The following is a 13,016-nucleotide window of genomic DNA, read 5'->3' as shown; positions in this document are numbered from 1 at the left end:
CGCACAAGGAACACACAATCTACCCTGCAATCTTAGCACACCATCTCCCCCTTGGGAGAAGACCTCTACCTTTTGGTCCTTAACTGACCTCTTTAATCTGACCAAACTACCATATAAGTCTTGCTTCTCTTTCACTTTTGAAACTAAAGAGGATTCGGAACTACTTTGCACCAAAGTACTTCCCTTAGTGGAATCAAGCAAGCTAACACCTAGTCTAGCCAAACAATGTACGTCATGAGCTAACTCTTTCTTACCTTCCTCTACATGAGTAATACTACTCATAGACAACCTGCTACGGGCATCTACCATTATATTGGCCTTTCCCGGGTGATACAACACACTCATATCATAGTCCTTTAACAACTCTAACTACATCCTCTACCTAAGGTTTAACTTCCTCTGAGTAAACAGGTACTGCAGGCTTTTGTGATCAGTAAAAATATCAACATGAACACTATAAAGATAGTGTCTCTATATTTTCAAAGCAAAGACCACAACAGCTAATTCAAGATCATGGCTTGGGTAGTTCTTTCCATGTGGATTCAACTGTCTAGATGCATAGCTATAACCTTACCTCTTTTCATCAACACATAACCTAAACCAACTCTAGAGGCATCACAATATAGCACAAAACCATCTGTACCATCAGGCAAAGTCAACATAGGGGCTGAAGTAAGTTGAGTCTTCAACTTTTGAAAACTCTTTTCACAGGAATCTGACCACTGGAACTTAACTTTCTTTTGGGTCAACTGGGTTATGGGAGACGCAATAGACGAGAAACCTTCAACAAAATAGCGGTAGAAGCTAGCTAGACCCAAGAAACTTCTAATGTCAGATGGAGAGATAGGTCTAGGCTAATTTCTTACAGATTCTGTCTTTTGGGGATCAACTCTAATGCCTTTGGCTGAAATAATATGACCCAGAAAGGCTACTGATCTTAGCCAAAATTCACACTTGTTAAATTTAGCGAACAACTGCTGATCTCTAAGAGTTTGCAAGACAATTCTAAGATGATCTACATGGTCGTTCTCAGCACGGGATTACACAAGGATATCATCTATGAAAACAATGCAAACATATCAAGATATTGCTTGAACACTCAATTCATGAGGTCCATAAAGGCCACTGGGACATTGGTTAGCTCGAAAGACATGACTAGAAACTCAAAGTGACCATTATGGGTTTGAAAGGTTGTCTTTGGAATATCACATTCCCTCACTTTAAGCTGATGATAGCCGGATCTAAGGTCTATCTTAGAGAAATAACTTGCACCTTGTAACTGATCAAATAGGTCATCAATTCTCAGAAGGGGGTACTTATTCTTAATTGTGACCTTGTTAAGCTGATGATAGTCAATGCACATATGCAATGAACTATCTTTCTTTCACTCAAAAAGAACAGGTGCGCCCCAAGGAGAGACATTGGACTTTATCAATCCTTTATCTAAAAGATCTTTGAGTTGCTTTTTAAACTCCTTAAGCTTTGTAGGTGCCATATGGTATGGTATAATAGAATTAGGATGAGTATCGGGAAGAAGGTTAATCCTGAATTCTATCTCTCTGTCAGGAGGTACCTTTGGGAGATCTTTCGGAAAAACATCAGGAAACTCATTAACAATGTTGACTAACTGAATAGTTGAACCTCGGACTTAGTTTCTTTGACTCTAATGAAATGATTGATCCAACCTTTGGATATTCGCTTTCTAGCTTTAAGATAAGAGATAAAATGACTCATGGGAGTTACCAAACTCCTGGACTACTCAAAAATTGGTTTATCAGGGAACTGAAACTTGACCACGTGGGTACGAAAATCTATAGATGCATAATAAGAATGAAGACAATCATACCCCGAATAAGGTCAAAATCCACCTTGTCCAACACTATCAAATCAACAAATATAACTCCATAAAGAACACTAACATGACAATCTCTATACACTAGTTTAGCAACAACCGACTCCCCTACTGGTGTGGCAACTAGGAAAGGCTCAAAATTCTTCTCAGGACTCATTTTGAAATTCACAGCAACTAATGGGGTCACATAAGAGAAACTTGACCCAGGGTCCAACAACACAAAAACATCAAAGCAAAAGACACGGAGCATACCAGTAACAACATCGAAAGAATCCTCCTACTCCTGATGGGATGGTAAGGCATAGAATCTATTCTAGAATTGACCACTAGCAATGCTAGATAAAGTGCCTTGAGCAGGAGCGGAACAAGCTACAAGAACTGGTGCACTAGTAGCCTGTGTCTGGGGTCGGGCATCTCTGTTCCCCTGCCTAGCATGCGGATAATCTCTAATTCTATGGCCCAGATTTCCACAATCAAAATAACCCCTCTGGTCTACTAAACACTCACCGGGATAATCTCTTCCATACTTAGCACATAAAGGATAGCAGGGTCTATTACTTATACTATTCTGGGATCGGGACATAGAAAACCTATTCCCTTGCTCCTTCCTGCCTCTGGGAGAGGGAGCACTAGCTGATGAAGGCACCAACATAGACAAATGGCCCTGGAACTATGGGCGGTTCCCTCCATGGGACATAGACTGACTATACTCATACTGCTCAAATCTAGTCCTCTTGGTACCCCTCACTCTATCTCTCTCCCTTATCTTATCCGCCTTTATCTGTTGTGCATGCATCATCAACCTAGCCAGATCCATATCCCTATTTAGCATCATCATCCTACACTCTTTCAGTACCAAACCAGAAACACCTATCATAAACTTGCTCATACTAGCTCGGCTTTCAGAAATCAAATTAGAAGCATACTTGGTCAAATGGTTGAACTTCAAGCAGTACTCCTTAATAGTCATGGAGCCCTGCCTTAAGTTCATAAACTCCTTAATCTTTGCTTCCCTCATCTCAAGCGGAAAGAACTTGTCCAAGAATGCATCTTGGAATACCTTCCAAGTCATAGAAGCAACACCCTCACCTCTACCCTTATTCCATGCTACAACCCAGTCATAAATAATGTCTTTCAACCTATAAGATGCTAGCTCAACACTTTCTTCCTAGAAGCATGCATCACCTATGTGATCTTTCTCATCTCCTCAAGGTATAACTGTGGGTCCTCACTTGCCTTAGACCCATAAAACTTTGGCGGATTCATCCGCATAAAATCACGAATCCTAGCGGCAACTAAATCACCTCCTTGCTGATTTACAATTACGGCCTGGTTATTAGCCTGAACATTGGAGATGAATGCTTGGGCTAATGCCTGAAAGGCCGCTCAAAACTCAGCATGAGACACTATCTCATTCAAGGGATCAATAGGCTGGGGTTGCTCATTATTATTTCTGCGGGCATTTGCTCTTCGGGGAGGCATTTTCTAAAATAGGAGAGCATGAATTATTAGATGAGAGGAACAATTGTAGGCACAATAGAATCTAAAATAAAAAAACAATTTTTTCCTAAAATATTATGTAGCCTCTTGCTCATAGATGTGGCACGCTTCACACCGATGATCAAGACCCTACTCAACGCGGCTTATCAGACTCCCTAGGACTCCTTAAACCTTAGGCTCTGATACTAAGTTTGTAATGACCCGAAATTACCTCCCCGGATATTACACAGTGCTTAAGGCTACCAATAGGCCCAAGCTAACCCTTTGAACCTATTACTACATATAATAACTCAGTTTGAGATAAAATAAATAAAACACTAGTACTGTCATATCAAATGATAGGAAATACAAAGAAAATACTCGGTCCAAACGATCACAAAACTAGAAATTTCAACATACTAACAATCTGATAACTAGTCTGACAAAACCTCTACTATTCCATGAACTAGAGAGCCATTGGGACAGGTCCCCAATTGACTCAAACTGAACTAAAAGCAATAATATATCTACTAAAATACTAAAATATTTGAAAATAGGTCCTCGAACCATGAGGACTGACCACTGTGAAGATATAGAACAAGGTACTCGGAAATCACTGACGAGGTTGGGGCTGAGCACCTGAACCTACATTATAAGACAATGTAGCACATATACATATATGTGGATCAGCACTTGGGAATGTACTGAGTATATGAGGGTGTATGCATTTAAATAAACATTATCATTACTCTTTATAAAATCATGCATGCATATATGAATGAACTCACATGGCTTGAATAAATCTAAAATATAATTCCCATGAATTGTGAATAGTGAAATATGAAATACAAATCTCATGAGTCATTATACTTAACTTTGAAATCTCTACTCTCCTCTTATTCTCGATACTTGAAGGCTAAAGGAACTTTAAACAATACTTTCAAACTCCTACTTTTATCTCATGGAGGTTAAAACTTCATTAAAACTCAAGGACTTAGAACTTTTTGGGACTTTCAACAATTGGGAATTCTAGAACTCTTTTAGACTTGGAACACTTAGAACTCGGATTATATAACTTTGGACACTCAGGAGTTTTTTCTAACCAACATAAACCATGTAAGCTACATAGAGTCTAATGTCTTGTCCTCCTAAGGAAGAAACCTCACATTAGGGAGAGGCGTCATACTCTTGCCTGGAGTATAACCTCAACTCAGTGATCACTATCTCGGTCTCGAGCCCATAAATCTCAGTCCTACGGTGGCACGTAGTTCTGAGGTTTGAGACTTCAAAATCATACCCAACTCGGTGCAAAATACTACTCTCATACTTAGCTCAGAACTCTTAGGAAATCCACCACAAATAACTCGAGGGTCTATATTAAAGACCAAAATGTATTACTATTTGTTTAAATAGACCAACATTGTGGATTCCAACTCTATTAGGACCAAAAAGGTCAAATATTTCCCAATAATCTCAAAGTACTCAAATCATAGGTGCTTATAGCACAGAAGTTCATAAAATTACAATTCTCAAGTAGGGCTTAGTGGCCCATAGTTCAATCTCAAGTTAAGACTCATCAAGCTGCATACTAGAGATCATAAGGATTAATAAATCATATAGAAATATACAATTTCCACATTATGCATTAAAATCTCAACATACTCATGTATCTCAATTTTTAAAACATGGAAATTATCATAATCCCAAGAACAACAACAAAGGGTACAAACACATACTTCAATTTTCATAAGAAAACATGTGAAACCATATATTCTTTAAATTTGAAACAACTTCTGGGCACAAGGACGAAAGGAGTGTCCTTGTTCAAACCCTACATACCTTGAATTAGAAGCTTTGGATGAACTCTAGCTTTTGGGACTCTATTCGTACTCTTGAATGAGGGTTCTGGAAGCCCTTAACTTGGGAACCTTCAATCTTGACTCAATTTAGAAAATCTATGGTGGATTCTTGAGATTCTTGGAAGAGGTTTTGGATACTTAGGGTTTTTGTTGAGAGAAAACTTGAGAAAAACTTCATAGAATGCTTGTAAATGAGTTTAATTTGGGGTTTGTATGGTTTACGAGGCTTGGAAAAAGTCCAAAGTGCCCTTTTTAACTTCTGTACAAAGCTAGAAAAATTAAATTGGGAACCCAATTTTAGGGGCTACCGTGATGCGCCACTATTGTGGTGGCTCACTAGAAATTGACAAATGGGCATCTGGGAGTCACCGTGATATGGAGCCATCATATTGTCCCACTGGTTGGGACCTGGAACTTCAGCGCAATGCGTCACAATCGCGCTAGGCCACTGGAAATTGACCATTGGGAAATTGGGGTCCTCCACGATGCAACACTATCGTGGAGTTCCACTGGAATTTGAAAATTGTCAAATAGACCCTCTCCCCATCACGCCAATCATTAAAATGATGTTGTTTTATGACTAAGACTTAAATTGGCCATAACTTCTTACCCGTGCATCAGATTTGGGCGAATCTTATATTGATGGAAAGCTTATCAAATTTCTCATGTGATAAAAATCGAAATTAGGGAAATTCTATATGGTTAAAATGATACTCACTTAGGAATTCACTTCTTAACCTTCTCGAGGAAAAATTCAACTTAGAAAAAATTTAGGGTATTACAGTGGTTGAACACATTTTCAGTACTTTGATTTGTATTTCTTCAGTATTTTAATTTCCGTACACGTGTATGATTATTACTTTATTCAGTGCTCACGGCAGGTATTAGCTTATTGGTTTACTTATTGTTATTTGTGACCTTAAGCACCATTGTCATGGCTAGGGGGTAGCCTGGGGTTGTGACAGTTTGCGAGGGGTAGTTCGTGATTGTGAAGTGTCAAGATGTTGACCATCGTGTTTGTGTAAAGGTTACTTGACCTGATTTTCCTCTCCTCTTTGGATTTTCCACCATCTTGTGTCATGTTAGTGGTCCTCTAGCCCCTTTGTGTTCACGAAGGGTAACCTTACCAGGCATCACAATTGCGACCTTTATTCTCTGTATTTGTGAATGATAATTGCCTCACAATATATAATCCTCTCATTCCAATTTCTTCATTATTTTCTTTCCTATTTCCTCTGTTATTAGCACTAGGATCTTAATAAAATTATGGGTAATCACTAATTGTGGATAGGGATATGTAGAGGAGATGAAGTGACCATTTTTAACTAATTCCTTCATAAATTCTGAGCTTAATTCCCCCTTTTTATTCTTATTTTTCCCTTTTTTCGTTATCTTTCGGGGCTGATTTGAGCTCCGATTTACACTCCAGTTAGTCTCAACTTTTGAGAACACATTATATGTCCTTTGAGCGATCTCACAAAGGATTCAATTTTGGAATACGTTAGTGGGCCCTAGGAGTTCATTTTGACCCAATTTTGAGCCAAAAGTTTTATATAGAAATATGAGTATCATTTTACTTCTATTGATATGTAGCTCACTATTGCCATAGTATGTCGACATTTTGGGATCGTGGAGCAAAGACGATTAATTCATGGATGGCTCAAGATTTGTGGCCCGGCATCAAGGTAGGCATCGATCTACTTCTCTCTATGAGATTGTGTATAGTATAGGTTGCATTTTGGGTATGGAATATAGGATTGGTTGATGAATAGTATCCCATGACTTAGCCTAGTTATGGAATTTGGGATAGAAAGATGATCCAAACCTTAGCATAGGATATCAGTTATGGCCATAGAATTCTACTATTGTTGATTATACATATGTTAACTATAGTTGATGTTACCTTTAGTATAGGATTTACCATTTTACTTGGAAAATCAGACGACATTACACCAATTAGATCCTTTAGTTACTTTACTCATTATTTACCATAATTTCCAAAGTTATGAGTCTTTATTATGTTAATTAGATACTATTGGGATCGAGCTCGTGGTTATGATACCAGTTGAATTCCAGGTGAGTATTCTATTCTTATAAAGGACATGATTCCAGTTCATAGATTCTTCGATACTTATGGTTGTATTATTTAGATACTGGTGATGGAATGCATACATTTTGACGCATTCATACTCACTTAGTGGTATGATTTAAACAAAACCTTTGATTTCATGATTGTTTTCTAAAAAGGAATTTATTCCAAATTTTAACTTTAAAATCAATTATTTCACAAGGATAATAGTGCCACCTTATTTAAATTTAGAAATTAGATCGAGATTGATTCCAATGCAGTACTATTACACTCTTTTACCACTACTATTTACTTCAATCAAGATAGATTCCAAACCTTTAAGATATTAGGTAGATTTTGTCCCTAGGTCAATTTCAGGCAATAGGTTTACAGATTTACACTCTTTTATTCACGGTTCAAGTTTGTCCACTCTTATAAATATATCTATATATAGAGAGAGAATTATATTACCGCGTAAGATTCTAGACATGTTTCCAAATCCTAGATGCATGTTTAAAGGGGTCCAAGGCATTTACTTTACACGAAGTACAAAAGACTTAGCTATTTTAAGAGCTCCAAGATTGCGAACATTTTAATTTTGGCTTTCCCGTGTCCAAAATATTGATTTTTGAGTTAAAATATGCTTAGGGAAGTTAGAAGGGTCATCCAAGAGAGTTTCAAAATTTTTGAAATAGGTTCGAGGTGCTTTTTGGATCACGGAGGCAGGACCTCCATGACACACGGTGTGTCATAGACCTTAGTCTCCATGATACACACTGCGTCACGAAGGATAGCCTCCACAAAAACCTCCATGACACGGAGGCTGTGTTTTCTGCAATATTTTCATTAACTTATATAGGGGTGATTTTGGCCATTACCATCACCCCAAATGCCCAAGTTAACAATTTATAGCTCAAAGGGGGCATTATTTTCCCCATTCCTAATTAGTTATCATACGTAAATCCCATCCCCATTTACAAGAACGTAAAATTCAAGTTGATCCTCGAGGATTCAAGCATTCAAGGTCTGAATTCCAAGCTTTTCTTCAAGGATTTCAAACAAATAAGGTATGTGGGGTATTCATCAATGAGTTCCTTCCACCCATTGTGTCCTAAAATCCTTTTTGTTCGAGTATGAATTCCTTGTCCTATTTTTATGATATTTATATTTTAAGTATGAATTTACTCCATGATCTCTTAGTAATTTTGAATTCAATCCATGCCAAGATGTTTCCTCATGTGAATTATATTATTACATTCTTTGAATTTCAATCACCCACATCATGTTCAGTTAATACCATGTCAATTTCTCAAGTTATGAAATAAACCATCTAACCATGTTGTTCTCATAAGTTTATCATATTCATGTACTCATAATCATGAATTCCATCAGTTTAGTGAAATATAATATGTTTTGTGGGTTTATGAATCATGAATTCTCTAATAGTATTTTAAATGATGAATTTGTATTTAAAGTGCTGGAGGGTTATGAACACCCGATACTTATATGCTTACATATGTTTCAAACTTACAAGTATCAAGTTAGTCAAATCATGATTTTACTATCACATTAAGTTTGTTATGACCATGTTGAGCATTATTAGGTGTGATGTCAAGTTGACTTTATATCAGTTCAGTATCAGTTTATTGGTAGTAGGATTTAGCATCGAGCCTTTAGTAGCAATCCCTAAGTTCCAAAACACTATAGCACGCGTAGGATATGAGATATCACCCACCAGTAGAGGACTGACAAACTCTTAAGGGTCACCCACCAGTACAAAATTGACACCCTAGTCCTTCGACGCACCAGTTTAGTGGATCCACACAACCAATATTAGTATCTATGGCAAGGTACTAACGCCCGTCCAAGTGGTGTTATAGGTTGGAACCTATTAGCGCAGATTGGGGCATTTTGATTACATGATAGCTCCCACAGTTTCAGTTTAGTACTCAACTTATATCAGCATGGGTTTACATGACAAAGTATTTAGTTTATCAGTTATTCAGTTAGTCAGTTTTACAGATTATCTCAGTATATGTTTTACTTGGTCTTGCATTCTTTTCACATGTTTATGCATCCATGTTCAGTATCCATATATATTTTTAGTTAGTCCCTATCTCATGTACCAGTACATTTAAAGTACGGATTGCATACTCTTTTGCACTATATTGATTTCACAACATAGGTTCGGGTGATTAATTCCCCAATCGCCCTTAGTTAGCTCAGTGCCTCTCAACAGTAATAGTGGTGAGTCTTTATCTATCGAGGACAAGTTATGTTAAGTTACTTGCAGTATTTATTTCATTTAAGTTAGTTGGAGTTAGTTGAGGGTTTGTACCATCAACTGCACATGTCTTAGGGTCTTTCAAATTAGATGTTTACATATTCAAATATTCAAAATAGATTTTCAGCTATTCAGACTTATTTTTGATTTATTTCGTAATTCATACATATATTCGTATTTTCTTCAATATTATATCTTAATAGACTTTTATCAGTTTAAATTCCGCACATGATGTTTTATTATTACTTTACTTAGTGCTCACAGCAGGTACCAGATCATGGGTTAGCTTGGGTCACTTGTGGACGTAAGAATCGTTTCATGATTAGGGGGTAGCCTCGGGTCATGACAAAACTTGGTATTAGAGACTAAGGTTTAAAGTTGTCCTAGGGAATTTGAAATCTGCATTGATTAGAGTTCTACGAATGGGTTTGAAACGAGCTACATTTATGCGCAAGATGCTACAAGACTTTCTAGGAAAGTTTTCCTTCTTTCAGTATTCATGTGGTATGAAAGGGCATGAGGTCTATTAAGTTCCCTTTTTCTAACTCGTGAGCTTTATTAAGTTCCTTTTTTCTAGCTCGTACTTAATCTATTTATAGAAAATTCCTCCTAGAAAAAACAACGAAAGAATGAATTGGGATCTATCCGTACCAACACTTATTTAGGAAGATCCCCTAAATAAACATATTTCCCACATTGAGTTCAGGGCCACTTTCACAGCTTTGGTCCATTCTGTTACTATTCAAAATAACTAACAGGTTGTTGCCCCAGCTAATCCAGTGATTAATATAACTATATCTAGGATTTAAGACTTCACTCAGATAAATCCTCCATTTTTTTTGTGATCCAAGTTTGAGTAGGATGTACGTGAGTTTTTGGATGGTGTGCAGGAAAGACATCATGGGTGTTACTACTAATGAAAGTGCTGATACCCAGATACCCATCCTATATCAGTTCCACCTTAAAGAATTGATCTAACTGAGCTTAAGGAATTGAAGGAATATTTAAAAGATCTTTTAGATAAGGGTTTCATCAGGCCTAGTATTTCTCCATAGGGCGCTCTAATTCTCTTCGTGTACAAGAAAGACGGTTCCCTCAGAATGTGCATTGTTATTGTTAGTTGAACAAAGTCACAATAAATAAAAAGTATCCTGTCCCTAGAATTGATGACTTTTTCAACCAATTTCAGGGTGCAAGTTATTTCTCTAAGATAGACCTCATATCCGACTATCATCAGCTTAGAGTTAGAGAATGTACATCCCGAAGGCAACCTTCAGAACTTGGCATGGTCACTATGAATTCCTAGTTATGCCTTTTGGACTAATAAATGCTCCTGTAGTTTTTATAGACTTAATGAATAGGGTGTTCAAGAAATACTTGGACTTCTTCGTCATAGTCTTCATAGATGACATCCTTGTCTATTCTCGTAATGAGAGTTATCATGCAGATCATTTGAGGATTGGATTACAGACCCCTAAGGGTCATCGGTTATTTGCTAAGTTTAGCAAGTGCGAATTCTAGTTGAGATCAATAACTTTTCTTGGTCACATCATTTCTGGTTATGTCATTCGAATTGATCCTAAAATGACCAAAGCAGTGAGAAACTATCCTAGACTTATCTTCCCTTTAGATATCAGTAGTTTCTTAGTTTTAGATGGTTACTATAGAAGGTTTGTTGAATGGTTTTCTTCATTTACTTCTCCCATGTCTCAATTAACCCAAAAAAAGTAAATTTTATTGGTCAGATTACTACAAGAAGAGTTTCTAGGAGTTGAAAACTCAACTCACTTCTTTTCTAGCATTGACTTTACCAGATGACACAGATGGGTTTGTAGCTTATTGTGATTATTCTATAGTTGGTCTTGGTTATGTATAGGTGCAGTGAGATAAGGTCATAACCTATTCCTCTATACAGCTTAAACCCTATGAGAAAAATTAGCCGACCCATGACCTTGAGTTGGCTGTAGTTGTCTTTTTCAGGAACATTTCGAGGCATTACCTTTATGGGGTTCATGTCGATGTATTCATAGATCATAAGAGTTTACAATATGTGCTCACTTAGAAGGATCTATTCTTCATCAAATAAGGTGGCTTGAATTATTGAAAGACTATGAAATGAGTGTGTTGTACCATCTGGGTAAGGCCAATATAATGGCTGGTTCCCTTAGTAGGTTGTCTATGGGAATTTTTGTGCATGTTGAGAAGGGTAAAAAGAAGTTAGTGTATGAGGTTCATCAGCTTGCTAGGTTAGGTGGTCGATTGGTTGATTTGGCCGAAGGTAGTATATGGGGTCAGAATAGTTCAAAATCTTCATTGGTTGCTGAAGTGAATGAAAAGCAAGACAGAGATCCTAGTTTGATCAATTTGAAGAAGGCATTTAAAGATTAGAAGGTTCAGGTTTTATCCTAAGGAAGAGATAGTGTGCTTCGTTGTCAAAGCAGTTTATGTGTTCCATATGTAGATGGTTTAGGATAATGGATATTAGCAAAAATACATGGTGCACGGTATTCTATTCACCCAGGAGCCACTAAGATGTACCATCATTTATGGTAAATATATTGGTGGAGTGGTATGAAGAAAGATATTGCATAATTGATGCCTAAGTGTTCGAATTGTCAACAGGTTAAGGTTGAGCACCAAAAGACTAGTGGTATGATTTAGGTTCGAGGTGTTTTTGGACCGCGGAGGAAGAATGCCTTTGCGATATGGGCATGTCACAGAGGAAGGACCTCCATAATACACGGCGTACACAGAGGTTAGCCTCCATGATATATGTCCTGTCATGGAGGATAGCCTCTGAGATAACCTCATTGACATAGAGGCTGTGTTTTCTACAGTATTTTCATTAACTTATAGAGAAGCATTTTGGTCTTTCCCTCACCCCAAATACCTAAGTTGATTTAAAGCTCAAAAGGGGCATTATTTTCCCTATTCTCCATCAGTTATCATATGTAAAACCCATCCCCATTCCCAAGAACATAAAATTCAAGTTTCTCCTTAAGGATTTAAGCATTCAAGGTCCAAATTCTAAGCTTTTCTTCAAGGATTTTAAATAAATAAGGTATATGGGGTATTTATCAATGGGTTCCTTCCACTAATTGAGTCCCAAAATCCTTTTTGTTCAACACTGAATTTTTTATCCTCTTTTCATGATATTTAAATGTTAAGTATGAATGTACTCCATGATTTCTTAGTAGTTTTGAATTCAAGCCATGCCAAGATGTTTCCCCATGTGAATTATGTTATTATGTGCTTTGAATTTCAATCACCCACATCATGTTCAGTTAATACCACGTCAATTTCTTAAGTTATAAAATAAACCATGTAATCATGTTGTTCTCATAAGTTTAACATATTCACGTACTCATAATTATGAATTCCATCAGTTTAATGAAATATACTATATTTTGGGGTTTACTAATCATGAATTACCTTATAGTGTTTTAATTGATGATTTTGTATTTAAAGTATTAT

The sequence above is a fragment of the Capsicum annuum genome, chromosome 11 (assembly GCF_002878395.1).
Source record: "Capsicum annuum cultivar UCD-10X-F1 chromosome 11, UCD10Xv1.1, whole genome shotgun sequence".
Classification (NCBI taxonomy): Eukaryota; Viridiplantae; Streptophyta; class Magnoliopsida; order Solanales; family Solanaceae; genus Capsicum; species Capsicum annuum.
This window is presented reverse-complemented; position numbering follows the sequence as displayed.